Consider the following 16,387-nt stretch of genomic DNA (forward strand, 5'->3'; position numbering starts at 1 on the left):
TATTGCACATATTGTAACATGTCATTCGGGTTGTTACGATTTTCTTCAAACATTTTAAATGTTCCTTCGCAAAGTAGTCATTCGAGTTTTTGAAGAAAGTATTTTATTATCGACCTCCCATTCCATTCGACAAATTCAATAAAACCTCGAAATTGATTCGCATTCTCCCTTTACCTATCTACACTTCAAATCAAAGTCAATTTTAGTAAATTTGTGATGATTTTATTCTTTATTTTCGCTGGTAAGTTTTCCTTGTTTTTCTTATCATTGTGCTCACACAAATTCCGGTTATCTTTATGATTACTTGTTTTAAGCAAATTTTGTATGATAGTTTTCATATAAATTTGTATTTTCTATTTATTTGGGGGAATAAACTATAAGAATAGAACAGTTTCCTGTTTGGTTATATTTTAAAAAATATCAATTCACTTTTTTTATACGCATATGCTACTTTTGTTCAAATCTGTTCTTTCTACTCGTTCCTTCATCCGTAATTTCCATCTGTATTCCCATTTCCTTTCCCATTTTATATTTTTTCCGCATTTCTACAACTGCCGGGTTGGGAGTTTCAACCACAAACGATCCAACCAACCGACTACAAATTGAACTCACTCCAACATCTGGGAATCCATTTGAGGGCTGCAACCACCCCGGATCTTCATAGATAAGTCCCTGCTCTATCTTTAATATATTATTTAATTTGAGTTGTTTTAATTTATACTTGCTTCTGTTCGTTGTGCTCTTTTGGATACGCCGTTAATGCGAACTTATTATTTTTTCAAATATGTATTTATTTGTTGCTGAAACATTTTTTGTTGTTCTCAGCAATAATATTAATTTGGATAATTGTGACCAGAGATAGTTTTGGTTTTCATTTTTAATTTAATTCATCCAGTTTATCCGCCTTTTTATTAATTTTTTATATCGTTCCTTAAAAAGCTGGTGGCGTCCAATTTTAGTTATATAATATTATATAATTAAATATTATATAATATTAATTGTTATTTATATACTTTAACCGTGGTCGAATACCACTTCCTGAGGAAGAGTTCCTGCCGAGAAAGTAAGGTTATAATATTATTCCATTATTTCATGTCTAAGGTATTTGCTCTTCATTCCAAATTATCTGTATATCTTCCCCGTAGTATTTGATAATTTCTGCTGGGATCCTATTCTCTCCTGCACTCTTATGGTTTTTCAAATTTTCTAAATGTTCTAATATTTCTTTATCACTTGGTTCCTCCACGAGATCCTCATTTTCTATTTAGTTTCCTATATCTTTACCCTGTTCCTGTACTTCTTCTTGTCCATTTAATGCTTCTTCAAAATATTGAGCCCATCTCTTAACTTTTTCATGTGGATCCATTGAAAACCTTCCCTCGTTGTCCCTGATATAAGATACTTATAATTAACTGATTTTTTAGGATGGCGTCATGATTTATGTAATTTGTGACGTCTCAAAGTTATTAATGAAAATAGACCGTCCTATTCCTTATGGAAGACTCCTTGGGGAGTCCTCGCGTTATATGAAAATGAAAACGTTGAATGAAAACGCCTTATAAGAGTAGTTGTGTAATAAGAGGGATTTTTGTTTTTATCTTTATAACATTATGCTAAATTTGGTAATTCAATTTTCGAAATCACTTTATTAAATTTAATATTTTTATTAGCAAGTCAATCAGTTTTCCTCCATTTGGGTGGTTATGATTTCTCTTTTTTTAAAGGGTACTATCTCTTATTTCCTCAAACACCTGAAGTTCATCTCATGCAAAGAACGTGATAAAACACGTCTTGATATCTTTGGAAGATCGATGGCTTTGTGGTCAGTAACGTAGGTTTGATATACGACGTTGTTGATCTTGTCTATTATCTACGTTAACAATGTTTCATTTTGTATCGAATCCTTTATACCTTGGGAGAAATTAAAAACAAATCATTGAAATTAACGAAATTTTAATCTTTGGGAAGTTGTAAAAGAAAAAGGTTATTGTAAATTCATAAAATATTGAGCAGTTTTCGTCTAAACTATTGGAAACAAGTTTTTGGTCCATAAAATCTCTCCTCAATTCGAGTCGCTCTTTACAATTGTGGGATTCAACTATAAGTGATTGAACTTTTACTTTGTTGAGTGAAGATTTGGCAGTTAGAACATTTCAAACTATTAATGAAATATTTAACAGTTTTCTAGTAAAACTTGTTCCTCCAACTTCGGTTCAATTTAAACCCCTGGTAGGTACCTGCCTACCTACCTGATTCAATAAAAAAATGTAATTTGATATTTTAGGAATATTTCAAGTAAAATAAAGCCATATAGAAAAAACGATGAGTGTTCAAAAATATCAACTTGGTCTTTTAATTGTGTGGTATTAAATTATCAGCTTCAACAAAACTGTGGGTGGCCTCGTTAAAAATGCCTTATTTGTTTCGCGAAACATGAATCCAATTTTCATACATCACCTACTATCATATTTTATTTTCATATGTCAGTTACATCACAACATATTATAAAACAACGTTTTTCTCTTAACGATAAATTCAAAAATTACTTTCAGGACGGTTTTTACTAATAGTCTAGCTGACCCGGCAGACTTCGTACTGCTAAATGATAAATAAAAGACCTGGACTTTTCTATAAAATAAACTTCAGACAAACAAACAGAAGGAATCCGTTTTTTATTAGAATAAATAAAAAAATGCTCGGTATGAATGAAGTTTTATTATTATTTTCGATAACTTACACATGATGTTGCTTACTTACAAAACACAGTTTTCCTGAAATACTGACTTTTTATAAGGTTTAAATTTGATATTAACAGACCCACACAGTTATGATACAGTCTCTCAAAGATGACGGTTTTCCGACCCGCGAACATGCAACGCGAAACAGGGAAACTCCAAATTAATTCCATAAATTTCCAACGACTGGCCTTGCGATTTATTTATGGTCATCGTAAAGGCCAGACGTACCGGAAATTGTAAACCTCCAATTCTCTCTGTTGTATTTTCCTTTTAACATTGTTGCCACAATGACGTTATTCATCACCTTTTTCACAGCCAATCTTGTTCAATTACACAGTCGAGGTTGATTAATGCAGCATGATAACAACTGATCCTACTTTTATCTGCAAATTGTGAGGTACGTAATTCTCGTGAATTTAAAAACTACATGGGATAGCTTACTATGTCCTCCTGGTTCATAAAGGTGTCGACCGATTTGAAGGAAACCAACTGTCCAGGAAGCAAATCAGAATGGTCGCATTGAGATTCTCGACATCTTTACTTTTCGCCGCCAATAGTGCTCGTTCACACAGCCAATTCTAGTTATTGTACTGTTGCGCTATATCTGGGAAAACACGCTGAATAAGCCTTTGATGTGACAGAAATCTGTGGGTGATGTGATGAATCCGGTCGAGATCTAACAACTGCTTTACAAACATATTGCAGTTTCATCTTATTGCAAAACCACTATTGCATGTTAACAGTAAAATGTATTGAAACTACTAGAGTTTCGAAAAATTTTTCCACAAATCCAAGAAAAATTATAATAGTATGAGATATGAAGTTTTAATGACAAAATTCAAGCAAATAATTGTTATAACTTTATAAAGCACTTCTACAATTATACGTTATTTTCTGAGCATTCCAGCTTCATTCACCTTTTCTGTAAAAAAGGTTATGACAACGACTTCCCCCTTTTGTTTCTTGTACAAGATGAAAACTAGGAATACTTTTAATGGAGTCGAAATTGCTTAGCAATTAAATTGGACGCAAGTACAACTGAAAATCTGCTACCTACAAAATTAAAGGGGCAGCAGATTGGGCCTCCTCTGTTTTTCTAAAAATTGGTTAATAGTGTATTTAGTTGACTTAAATAAGAAGTACAAGTCTTCCTCTCCATGAATTTTATATTCGATGCTAAAAATTATCTTGTAGAGACTACCGATCAACAAGTCAAGACTTCTAGACTGGAGAAAGTAAATAAATTTATTGAAAAACCATCAGATTATCCATTTATTCTGACAAAAGTGAGTAATCGAAATTTCCCATCGGTTGTCATGGGTTTAACGGGAGGCTATCTAGCGAACTAGTTACATTCCATGAAAATTAAAATTAAAGAATTTCTATTGAAGCTGTTATAGTCAACATACCTACCAAGCAATTTTTAAGTGTTTCTTTCACACTTGTGATCATTTTATTCAAAGGATTCTTTGAGATTTTGGTGTATGGTTTGTATCGAAACAGGACCATACACCATACACATCGTTCACCATGTCAGACGAATTTTACGAAACATATAGAATATATTTTCCACTGAGATCATATCTTGCTACATCAAACTTTATTTTCAAATTAACAGAATGGTAAATGCAATATTCTAAGAGTTGGCTGTCATGGGAAACAAATTGGTTTGTTTCTAAAACTGATATATCCTGATTTTTACCCGTGTCATTCATGTCGTCGTCAACAATTAACAATTTGTGTGAGCATGGGGGATGAAATCACAGATGTGAAAAAACTATCAATATGGATATCAATTCCAGTTGTCGAAGGTTTCGTCAACGACAACATTAATAGTGAGAATGAGGAAGAAAAATTGTGGAAGCTACTAATGAAACATTTTGATCAAGTCCGAAACAGGTCGAAACTTTATTTTCACCTGTTTTTTGAAATTAATTTTCTCTCAAAAGATACCTCAAATTAAGATTATTTGAAAACACATATAAAAAGTCCAATAAGTGAAAAGTTAATTAAATTAGATTAACTATAAAACACAATAACGAAAATCTACTATATGTATATATGACACATGATATGGAGATGGAGAATTTATATTTAAAGTGCAATAAAAACTAGAAAGCAGTAAGGAAAGAATATATGGAGTTGCATTCAGATCATCAATATCCAAGTAAAATAAATTTTTAAACACTTACAGCCACGTGATTTTAAAAGTTTTTAGATAAAAATGATAAAAATTAAGAAAAAAATAGTAGAATGAAACCCATTGGCAAAGAAAGAAGGACAATTTTTATGGTAGAGAAGGAGAAGGGGGTTTTAAGGGTAAAAAAGGTTTTTTCAATTTCCGGTAAAACTACGAGTCTTATGGGTAAAAGACAAATACCAAAGTTGTAGGTGATAAAAAGATCTAATCTTATATTTACACTTCTTTCACATAACCTCAAAATTTATGTGAAAAATAGAAATAAGTTTTTGTTTTTCTTTTCCTAAATTTTGGTTGGTGTTTACTTACTTTATGTTCCGAACACACTGTAAGTTATTTGATTTGAATTATTTATTTTTCACCTTTGAAATATTTATTTTTCACCTCATCTTGCTTTATTTCTGATATGTAAATGATATTACCATCGCCATGGTAAATTTTCTCAGAAAAAAGAAAAAAACTCGCATTCAAAAATGATCGTTATGGACAATTTTTAGATATTTATGGAAATTTTAAATTCTGATTACTTATGATTACTAATGTAACATGGAATCTCACATTTTTGGTGTAATTAAAGTTTAAAATTTTAATAAATAACCAAAAACTGTGCAAATGATTTTCTGATACAGTATGTAGTTTTTCTGGAAGTCGAGATATACAGCTTTTTACCCTTAAAAACTCACCCCCTTTCCCTTCCCGATCTCAGATTGCCGGTTAATTATTTTTCCTTTCATTTTTAATATATTTGCCTACCTTTCCAATGGGTTTCAATCTACTATTATTTTTTTTAGTTTCAATTTCAATTATCGACCTTGGTCTAAACGTCGCGTCTTAAGAACGAAAATAAAAAATGGACATTGATTTATTTTAACACGATGGCGGCTAAACCATATGAGGTAACAGAATTCCCCGTAGCAGAAACATTTTTTTGTTCAAATTCAACCGTATGTAATGCTTTAAATGTACCATAACCTTTTTCATCGATTTTTAAATTTTTTTAATGCGAAAAAATGCCTACCGAAAGGTGTTCGATGGCCGCTATTAGGAGCTACTGGGGTTCACTAATCCCTCGAGAAGATATGAAATAATAATTTTTTGGAAGTTTGAATAGCAGAAATAAACCAAATCTCATTCAAAAATATATGGGCATAGTTTTGCACAAGGCAGCCAAACTACCAAAGTATTTTTTACATTTCCAAAATCAACGGAAAAAAGTAGATTTCGAAAAAACAAGAAATGGATTTCTCATAAAAAGTCGGATGTTTGTCGGATCCTTTTTACATAACTGCATTCGTATAATCCATTTTTCTAATAATATAATTATATTGTATGCATAAGAAAAAAAAATTGCGAAACTTATCTCCAGAGAAAAATTTAAAAAATTCGGTGACGTGTGGCACAGATATAAAGTAAAACTATTTGAAAAGTCGAGGAAAGAGTTTAGAGTTGATTTCATTTGACTGAATCTATACAGAATAAATTGTAAAAGCAATAATACGTGTCGGAGGGTTGTCGTCGGCCACCATTCAGGAAAGAACGCATATCCTTCGACGGCATCCGTCAACATGTTAAAGTAATACAGATAAGTATAGAGAGTTGATCATTATTTGATTTTAATACAACCTTACAACGTCATGAGATAAATAAATTACAATGGATAATTTTTTTGAAAATATTTCGATTAAAAAAATGAAGCAGAAAAAAAGATATTATGAACAATGTTGAGGTTTCTATTCAATTGATTTTGTACAATCCCGCTTTCAAAGAACTAAACCATTATACAGTAGGATAGTTTTATAAATGTATTTACATTTTCTACCTACTCCATAAGAGAACATCATTTTTTTAATCAAGTTATTTCATTAGATTCAGGATTGATGACATTAGTTAGCTAAATTAAGTTAAGGGACCATACATGTCATGAATTGGAATTGTTTCTTCAAGTAAATATTAAAGATAGAGAGAGCGGTATGTAAGTGGTATTGCACTATTGAAAGAGAGCAAAAGAGAATCGGGTTACCACTATCCATCTCTCTCTACTCCATTGATATAAAACTCCTTCTTTGTCGTTCCCACCAATCGAAGCATAGACGTCATGGCGATATAATCAGAATAGAGTGTGAAGATATATAGAAAGATGAACCGATGTTTTTCTCTCTCCATCACCAGCTCGGAACCACGTAAACAACCTCCCTTTCTTTACCTTTAATATTAACTCTATTTAATACTTCTCTCCACTCAATCCTTCCTTCCTCATCTATATCCTGCTTGACTTCTTGCAACCATTTTTTTCTTTGTGTGCCATCTGTTTCTTTTGGTTCTTTCTCCTCCATCCAACACCATTCTCACAATTCTGTGATGTGGCGAAGTGTCCTGAACTTATTGCAATTCTTGCTCTGACTATTTGTGTTATTTTAGGCTTCTTGTATATCATCATTAGTTCTTTGTTTGTACATCTTTTTTAGATGACTTTTGCCACTTCACACATATTATTTCCTTAGGGGATTTTCCTTCATCATATTTCCAAATAATTCACATTTTTTGTTTTTTTGTCATCGTCCATTTTTTGGTGCACATAGAACTGCTGGTCTTTCATACGCTTTGTTTTTGACTGCTCTTGAAAAATTTTTGATCTCAGTGGTTTTGTTAGCGACCCTACCTCTCTGTTATATTTCAGAAATTTCCTAGCTTTTTTCATATAGGTTTGTATATGTTATGATTATTTTTAAATAATCGAATTGATTAATTTTAATTCCTTTTCTACTACCCACTTCGTACATTTCCTTTTATCTGAATTTATTTGTAAACCAAAATGTTTTGCTTGATCAACAAATTTACTAAAAACAGTTTTTATTTCTCTCTTCAATCTTGTTGGAAACATTATCTTAGGCATAAGCGATGCACAACTTTCTGGCTTATATACTTTATTCAAATATTATATAATTTATTCTATTTTCTACTAGCTTGTTCAAGCTCCGAATTCAATTATTGAGGCGATGGCTTCAAGGTAGAAGCTTCCATTGACGATTTCTGGCGTCCGCTGGAAGATAAACCTTAAAAAGAGTCATGATCGAAAAACTATTTAGTCTGTTGTTTGTATTGTATGATTTGAAATGATTTGTTTATAATTTTACAACAATTGCTGAACAGTAAACAATCTTTATGAGAGATCAAATTAAAACACAAAATTGTACTAATTATGTATTATAATTGGATAATTGTAGTTACATCATTAATTGATTGCTGGTGGTGTATTTATGCCGTACTCAATAATTTACATTAAAAATGACTGTAATTTGCAAAACGCACTTTTTAATCATTAGTCTGGACGCACCGATACCATTAAATTATTAATTTATCAAATTAAACGCAGTTGTAAAGTAAATGAAAATAATTTTATATACTTAACACCAAACATATTGTACCTACGTTAAGTATAATTTAATAAGCTTATTTTTCATATATCACGTAAATAATTGCAAAACATAATGTTCTAAAAGATACAAGTCATTTTTAACGATTCTGTCGTGATGAACAATTTAAATTTCCTTTTAAGGATGTTAAATAACACGATAATGAAACAGACGGTTGAAAGTAGGATGTGAATATGAAAGATTGAAGGTTGTGGTGGATATGCAGACTGGACGGTGTTGGGAAATTTAATATTCTTTTTATACACTGTGAATATGGTGCCCAAAAGGAGAAATATGTCAATCTTCATAAACGGTTTAGCTTACTCTAAATCCTATTATATTGGTAGTGCTTTTAGTATGAGAACGGTCGTGCGTACAATAGGAATTTATTATATGGGATATTTTAGAAAATACGATTTTTTGTAACGAAATATCTACAAAATAAACGTATATGGATAAATAGTAAATAAGATAATTAAGCATTGTTCAACTTGCTTTTTAAAAACAATTTATTTAGCAAACTGAGGATTTAATAATTTAAAATTACAAGTGGTTACACTAATCTGACTGGCGGACTAGACGAATATCAAATTGAATGAACGAAGTATTAGTTTTACAGGCTTCTTTATATATTAGCTTTTATTTTATACCATAATAATTATAAAATTAGGTAAATATATTTATGGTTCATTATTGTAATAATTGAAGACGATTCTTTAATGGGATTGAAGTTGAATCTATAAAACTGACAGAAATAGTAAACACAGGCAATTTATAGCAACGATAACTTAATGAGTTCATAATAATAAATAAGTAAGTAAGTTTTGGATTACTTAACTATAGCGTTACAAGAGAAAAAATTGCAGCGGTGTCATATTGTATTTTTCCCATCATTTAAGTGTAAAAAGCTCTGTGCAGAGTAGCTATTGTTTTCATTACTTAACCTTTTTACCTAAGTTAATAGGTAGAAAATAATAGAATATTAAATTACAAAGATCCTAACAGTGTAGAGATCTAAAAGGTTTAAAACAAGCGAAGAAGCTTCTGAGAAATTCTAACCACAAGCGATTTATCTAATTAACGAAGTTGTGTAGAAAGAAACTTAGATCATTAACAAGTGTCTTAACCAGACATTCTCAACTAAGGAAGAGACATCTATTCATATAGTTTTAGAATGTGTTCCTCTAGATACACTCAAGGTGAGATACCTGGGAGTATCTGAAAATAAACAAAAAATATTCGACCATTTCATGGAGCGATCCTATATATTGGAACATAACCAGCAACTAAGTAGCAGATGGTTCACACAATACATCTTTTAGCTTGCAGTATTCATCTCAACGTACATATATGAAATATAAGACATTTAGGTCTACAATATTAAAATGTGCAAGTGATTTTTCTGCAACTGCCCATCTCCTCTGCTCAAACGTTCTGTCAGTGACGATTCTTGCAGGTCATTTCCCTTTGAGATGCAGTCAGTTAAATATGGTTTTCGATATTGATTCTCCCGCTAAATGTGAATTGTGTGCTGTTATTAGTTTTTTGTAGGCAGAAGGGAACATTGTAATGGAAATTCATCGAAGAGTCTAAAGCGTGTGGAGAAGAGACCTTCATGAGTGATGGCGTTGATCATAAATGGTGTCGAAAAGATGACCGAACTGATGTTGACGATGCTGTTTTGAAGTTTGTTGTTGATTGTTACAATTCTGATGGAGAAGATTTTATAATATTAATAAATGCACACAACTAGATCCACAAAATTCAAACGCATCTTCAACAGCCGTAAGATTATTGGAACTGTTTTTTTGAAATCAAAATGGTTTGTTGCTTGTGGAGTTTAGTTTGAGTCTTTGAGCTTTATAAAATTGTAGAGCAGAGTGCGATTATCCTTAAATGAATACTATTTGCACCCATTTAAAAATTACTAAAGAAAACGCGTTTATCTGAATTTACTAGAAACTCTGTTGAAAGCTTTAAATTTTTTATTTGACGTTTTCCCTTCTTCTTTGAAAGCTTATATTAAGCTTCTGTTAAAAGATGTGCTCAGTTATGACTGTATATATCTGTCATTATTTTAGAAAAAGCGTTAAATGGTTGACACACTGAAATACCAGTAGATCCTCAAATTTACAAAACATCACAATCACTTCATCAAAACAATGTCGAATGAGCCTTTTTCCTGAAGTACGAAAAATTACTCACTAGCAGCGCTAGTATTTCAGTAGGGACAAACACTGTTAAATCCCCATATAAACACACAGTAAAGTGTACTTGAAAAAAAATGTTTTTAACAGAGGACGATGTTCCTGGAGCAAAATTAAAATTTGCAACCGTAAAAGATAACAATGTTGTAACATTAAAACGGTGGCTTGCTTGTCGTAATTTAAAAATAAGTGGAAAAAAATGAATTAATAGACAGGTTAGTATACAGACTCTAGTAAAATAGTAGCGGTAGATTCAAACTGTAAAAAAAGAAATTGAAAATTATTATGATTTTCAGATTTATTTCCGAGTGAAATATGTATCAACTATTTACGGTAATGAAATAAATTTAATTAAATATAATAAACGATCATTCATACACGATTCATAATTAAGAGTAGATGTATTTAGTTTTTTCGTAACTTTTTCAATCTCTTTCTGTAATTTTTTGACAAAAATGCTTTCAACTTTCATGCATGTTTGACTTTCTGCATGAGTTACGGATTTATTGGTGCGTTCTCCGTTACTTGACGGTGACTTAATGGATTCAGGAGTTAAACTGTTATCTAATAGAACATCTTGAGTATCATTTTGCTGGATTGGATTTGAAGATTCTGTGTCAACATCTTTTTTTTTGATTTTTGAAGCGGACTGCCCAGAAAATCGTTTGTTGATGTTGAAGGACGTTTGTTTCGTGCTTTTGGTATCTATAAAAATTAAAAGTTTGTTAGTTGGAAAAATTTTGTTGAAAGTTTTTAAAATTATTTATTTTATCATAATTTCAGTTATAAAATAGTCAATCATTTATGACTTTGACGCTAGCAGACATTAATTTATTTTCAGAAGTAACACGTAAGAAATTACTAAATCAGTATGTGTATTGCTAATAAATAGTATTTTTTACCTTATTTTTATTTATTTAGAATTGTTTCATGCCTACTACGTCTTAAATCATTCATATTTCATTAAAAAATTTTTATTTTACTCCAAAAAATTAAAAAAAAATTTATTATTACTTACTTTACTAATTGTTGCAGAAAAAGGGTCTGGATTTTCTTCAGTAGGACCTTTCCCCCCAATAAAATGTTTAGAGCACGAAGCATGTATCCATTTATTACATCTAACCTCATCAACATGAGGCTTTATAAATGGTATAAAAAACACATTCTCTTCGGGATATCGATTATCCGACGTACAATTCGCAAAACTGCAATGCTTTGTTGGCATTATACAAGTTCAAAAAAATTTTTTTATATCAGATTTATATTTTTAAATAATAAAATAATATCACGTAAATACAATTGCTTTGCATGTAAATATTTTATGTTTGTCCCTACTACTAGTGCTGCCTCTGGTGACACGTTCGCTGCACTATTCTCAGGAAAAAGGCTCATGGTGATGTTAGAATATGTGTAGAATAATTGCAATACATTTTTTATACTCAGAAACTAAAATAAAAAGAGTTGAGCTATAGAGCTCTTGTTTTGTGAGGATTTTTTTCAATATCAAATAGAAACATTGTAGATGGTAGGAGTCAGAAAATGAATAGGGAGAACATATGTTTTCAAATATTAAATTATGTTAAGTTACTCTGAAATTAATAGGAACTTTCAAACAACCACTACGTATATGGTAGTTTACGAGATGAAATTTACCACTATATTTAAGAACGAGGGAAGTACTTAAATATTTCCTATAACTTCCTCGTTACCACAATAATGCTATTAATACTACAACGTTCCAAAACAATTCTCAAATTCAAAAGTTTCCTACGTTGGAAACGTTCTAATGGCGCATTCAGCTTAGTTTAACAGCAAACTGTTACACAATCGATAATTTTGTATCGTATTATACATAATAGACGGTGTGGTATTGTCATTATCCATAATCGCCGGATTGACACGAGATATGAGACGATATTAATAATATGAATTTTAATCAAGTATCTATAGTTAATTACAATACCAAAAATTGTTTATTCCACAAAAGAAAGAAAAAGAAAGAAATATAATCTAATAATCTCAAATATTTATCCGAAGTATGAATGATTTTCTTTTATGCCCCACCAGATCTGCTCTTCCTCTCTTCTCTTCCTTTTATTCATCTGGAAATCCGTTTGGCTAATTCATAAGCACGCTTCTTCAATTTTGGAAAGATCATTGTACAGCTATTCACTTAGGAACGTGGAGCTCGACCTTTATCTACCTACTCCACATCTAGAATTAGTTAAGTGCTCAATACTTAACATTGAGAAAAAATGCTCAATCATTTGTCAAATTGAATCAAATCTATAACATCATAATCCACGTCCAGAATAAGTTAAGGGCTCAATACTTTACATTGAAAAAAAATGCACGATCATTTGTTAAATTAAGTCAAATCTATAACATCATTTCCCACATTTAGCAATAATTTCAAGGCATATTGACCTATTGACCCTATTTATATTACATATAAAAATTTTGACATGTACATTTTCGAAGGTAATTTTGTTATCACTGTAGTTTTCTTGTGTATATTTTATATTGAGACTTTATTTTGTTTGTATCTTCATTTAATCAATTGTATGTTTGTTTCTTAGTTTTTTACAAATAATTTCTTTCTCTTTCTCAATTTTCATGCCTCAAAATTGATAAACAATTTATATAGTATGCTCATAATGCTGATTAAAATGTTCAATGACTTTGTTACCGTTTTTGGAACAATTGACTTTAACAGAAGAACTTGCATCAATAGAAAAGTTGCAGAAAGAAGGCAACGATGCCTTTAGAAGATGTGAGTAAATGCATTGTGGCATGCAATATGTTCCAGGACACTGAAGCATATGAAAGCATTTTTCTGGTTCACTATGGACCTACAAAAAACATGTACAGGTTTAGTGTGGATCTCTGGTATAACCGACGCCGGTGCCGAAAGGTAAATACCCAATGGTCGTATACTACCATTTCCTTTTCCCAATAATAATAATTAGCTTTATTTGAGCGTTAATTTTTGCTTTCTCTTTCTAGTTACGTAATCAAGTCTATACCGAGTCATGATGCTTTCCCTTGGGCATTGATTTTATTCTAGGGAATAGAAAAAAGTCTAGTGGGATCAAGAATATTCTGGCAGATCGCTTTCCGTTTGGCCTTTTACTTCTCTACCAACACTCACGGCGCCAACTTCGCGCACATTTTTTTTCATAGCTAAGCTTTCGGTCACAATTTCAAAAACGTGGTTTTGAGAAATGTTCAATTTATTCAGCAGTCATTCTGTTACTCGTTGGTCTTGCTGGCAGACGAGCGTCCAGAGTGGTTATCTTCTTCCACTTCATCATCACTGTAGGCCTCCTTAATCATGTCGGGAGATTCTTTACTGCCTTTATCTTTTAATGTATAGGATCTATGTTTATTGATTATAATATCTATTTAACCTATTATTGACATTTTATTCGTCATTTCTTCTGTGTAATTATAGTTCAGTTCCCAGAGACCAAAATAGGGGTTCACCTTACAAAAGGAAAAGAGGGGGTCTGGAGAACCTTATTCGAGAAAAATTTAAGTCAAAAATGGTTGCAATAACACACACAAAAGAAGGCGTTACTTTTTAACCATTTTGAGAAAAATGGTTTATCTTTGAGATGGTGTAGCTCGCTCTCTATTGGTCGTAGAAGAAAAATGTGATCATAAAATTTGTAAGGAATTTGATGCTGTATAACTTTGTATGGGGACTGTTTTTCGCTAGAACCGCTCCTTTTCAAGATATTGCGAAAAAACCGAAAAATGTCCGAAAATTTCGATGTTTTTCGGCTACCAAAAGTTGTGCCGAGCCAAGATTTAGTCACATTTTTTATATTTTACTCTTTATACCCATTAAAACGAGAATAAAATCTTCTACCCCACCTTTTGTAAGATGAAGCCCTTTTTTGGTCTCTGGGAACTGGACTATTATTTCTTCTTCTCAAATTATTTTGGTCCATATATTTTATGGCAATATATGTCATACAGAATGAGTTTTATGCGTGAAACGCGTCAATTATCTCGGAAACGGCTTATACGACTTTGATAAATTTTTGTGTACAAGGGTCTTTTTATAAAAATCGTACACGCCGAGATAACTGAGCCGTTCAATACATAAAACTCACTCTGTATAATCTATAGATTATTATTTTCCAATAATATAGTATTGCAAAATACGCTAAAGCTTTTCCTACATTTAATTTTAATACTGGGCATGCATAGGTATAATGCTTATTTTTATTTTATTACCAATAAATTCAATTCGATATAGATATCACATCGATTCAAACAATTTCATTATATTCTCGAGTAGAAAAGCTTTCCTATTCATTTTTCCTACTCCTATATACTGTATTGATTTTCTCTAGTGTATTTTTGTCTTGTTTATTTAGTGACGTACCCAATCGCCTCAACTGAATCTTCTGTTTAGACGTTGCATGGTAGAGTCTGTCTAGCGGTACTGAAAGACAGTAAAATAATTTATGAATTTTATGGTTTGCCTCTAATAAGTGTTTCGAAAATAGATACATGTAATTAGTAATGTCTCTGAATGAAGTCTCGATGTAAACAGTTTAATAAATGTTTTATATCAGGGCTTCCAAATGATGATAATTTTTATTCTTCTACTAACTGTTAAATTAATCTTTATAGGCAAAGTGACCCATCATATTTGATCCAAATTGTAATGATTATAATTAAAATTGATTTAATACAGGGAATTCATGAAACTTATTATACAACGGCTCACATGACACAAGCCAGTAATAGTTTAATGATAGTAGAATATGTTTATCAAAAATTTGCAATTGTAATACTGAAATTACCAGTTAGTATTGATTGAACGATTCATATTTACTCAAAATGCGATGTGTTTCAATGCAAAAATCAGCAATGAGAGATCTATTTTTTATTAGAAATGACAGGTAAAAGAAGACTTTTACAGCTATAACGGAATGGACTCTGTTCAAATCAAATCATGTTTGGTTTAGTCCTACCAATGAAACTTTGTTCAAATCAGAGAACTAAATGAAGAAATTTATTGACTTATACACTATTAAAAATTTCTTTGGTGATCTTTCCAAAAATGTGTGGGAAGTTTTAACGCACAACAATTTACTAATTTTACTAAACGAAATAATTCAGTTCAGATTGAAAATAAAATTTTATTATCAATTTCACTATATAATTTTGTAATTTTAACTAAATATTTATCACAAGGATACTCAGTCAATTTACAATTAACGTGAGATCAGTTTTAAAAACTCAATATATTTTTTTAATTAATATACTATCTGTTTCTGACAAACCATTATGATATTGCCGTCTTCTTCTAAATCAGAAACTTACTAAATTTATTTGAAAATAAGGTGATTAAGTGTTTTAGGTTTTAGACTGAAGCATAAGTGCAAACGACGTCATTTTTTTTTGTAATTCTACAATAAAACCTGTAAACCGAAATCTATAATTTTTTTAAATCTTCAAATATTGTTATTAAAAAATAATAAACAGTTAAATATAATTACTTTCCAAGTAAGATTTATATAGAAAAATCGTAAAATTACACATAGTCTCAGTAAATTTTCTTAATTGTCTAAGAAAATCACTCAAATTGTATTATATTTTGAATTTCCTTAGGGAGGATTATTTTGAATCCAGTGTACCACAGCACAGATAATTATGACTCAAATACAGGCTGTCCCATGACGAGTTAAAACTATCTGTTCTACATTTGGGTCTTCGGATACGATCTTTTCAACTAAAATATTTTCACATATGGCCGACTTCCGGTAGAATAAGTGCCATTATTACAAAGCTTACTAAAAGTATACATCT

At 31.0% G+C, this 16,387-nt stretch overlaps 1 protein-coding gene across 6 annotated transcripts in view; it reads right to left on the bottom strand.

Moving 5' to 3' along the window:
• LOC130450265 (brain tumor protein) overlaps positions 1-16,387 on the bottom strand; it is a 421,334-nt gene that overhangs the window by 107,355 nt on the left and 297,592 nt on the right. The gene's annotated exons all lie outside the window — the stretch shown is intronic.

This window comes from Diorhabda sublineata, chromosome 11, assembly GCF_026230105.1.
Source record: "Diorhabda sublineata isolate icDioSubl1.1 chromosome 11, icDioSubl1.1, whole genome shotgun sequence".
Taxonomy (NCBI): domain Eukaryota; kingdom Metazoa; phylum Arthropoda; class Insecta; order Coleoptera; family Chrysomelidae; genus Diorhabda; species Diorhabda sublineata.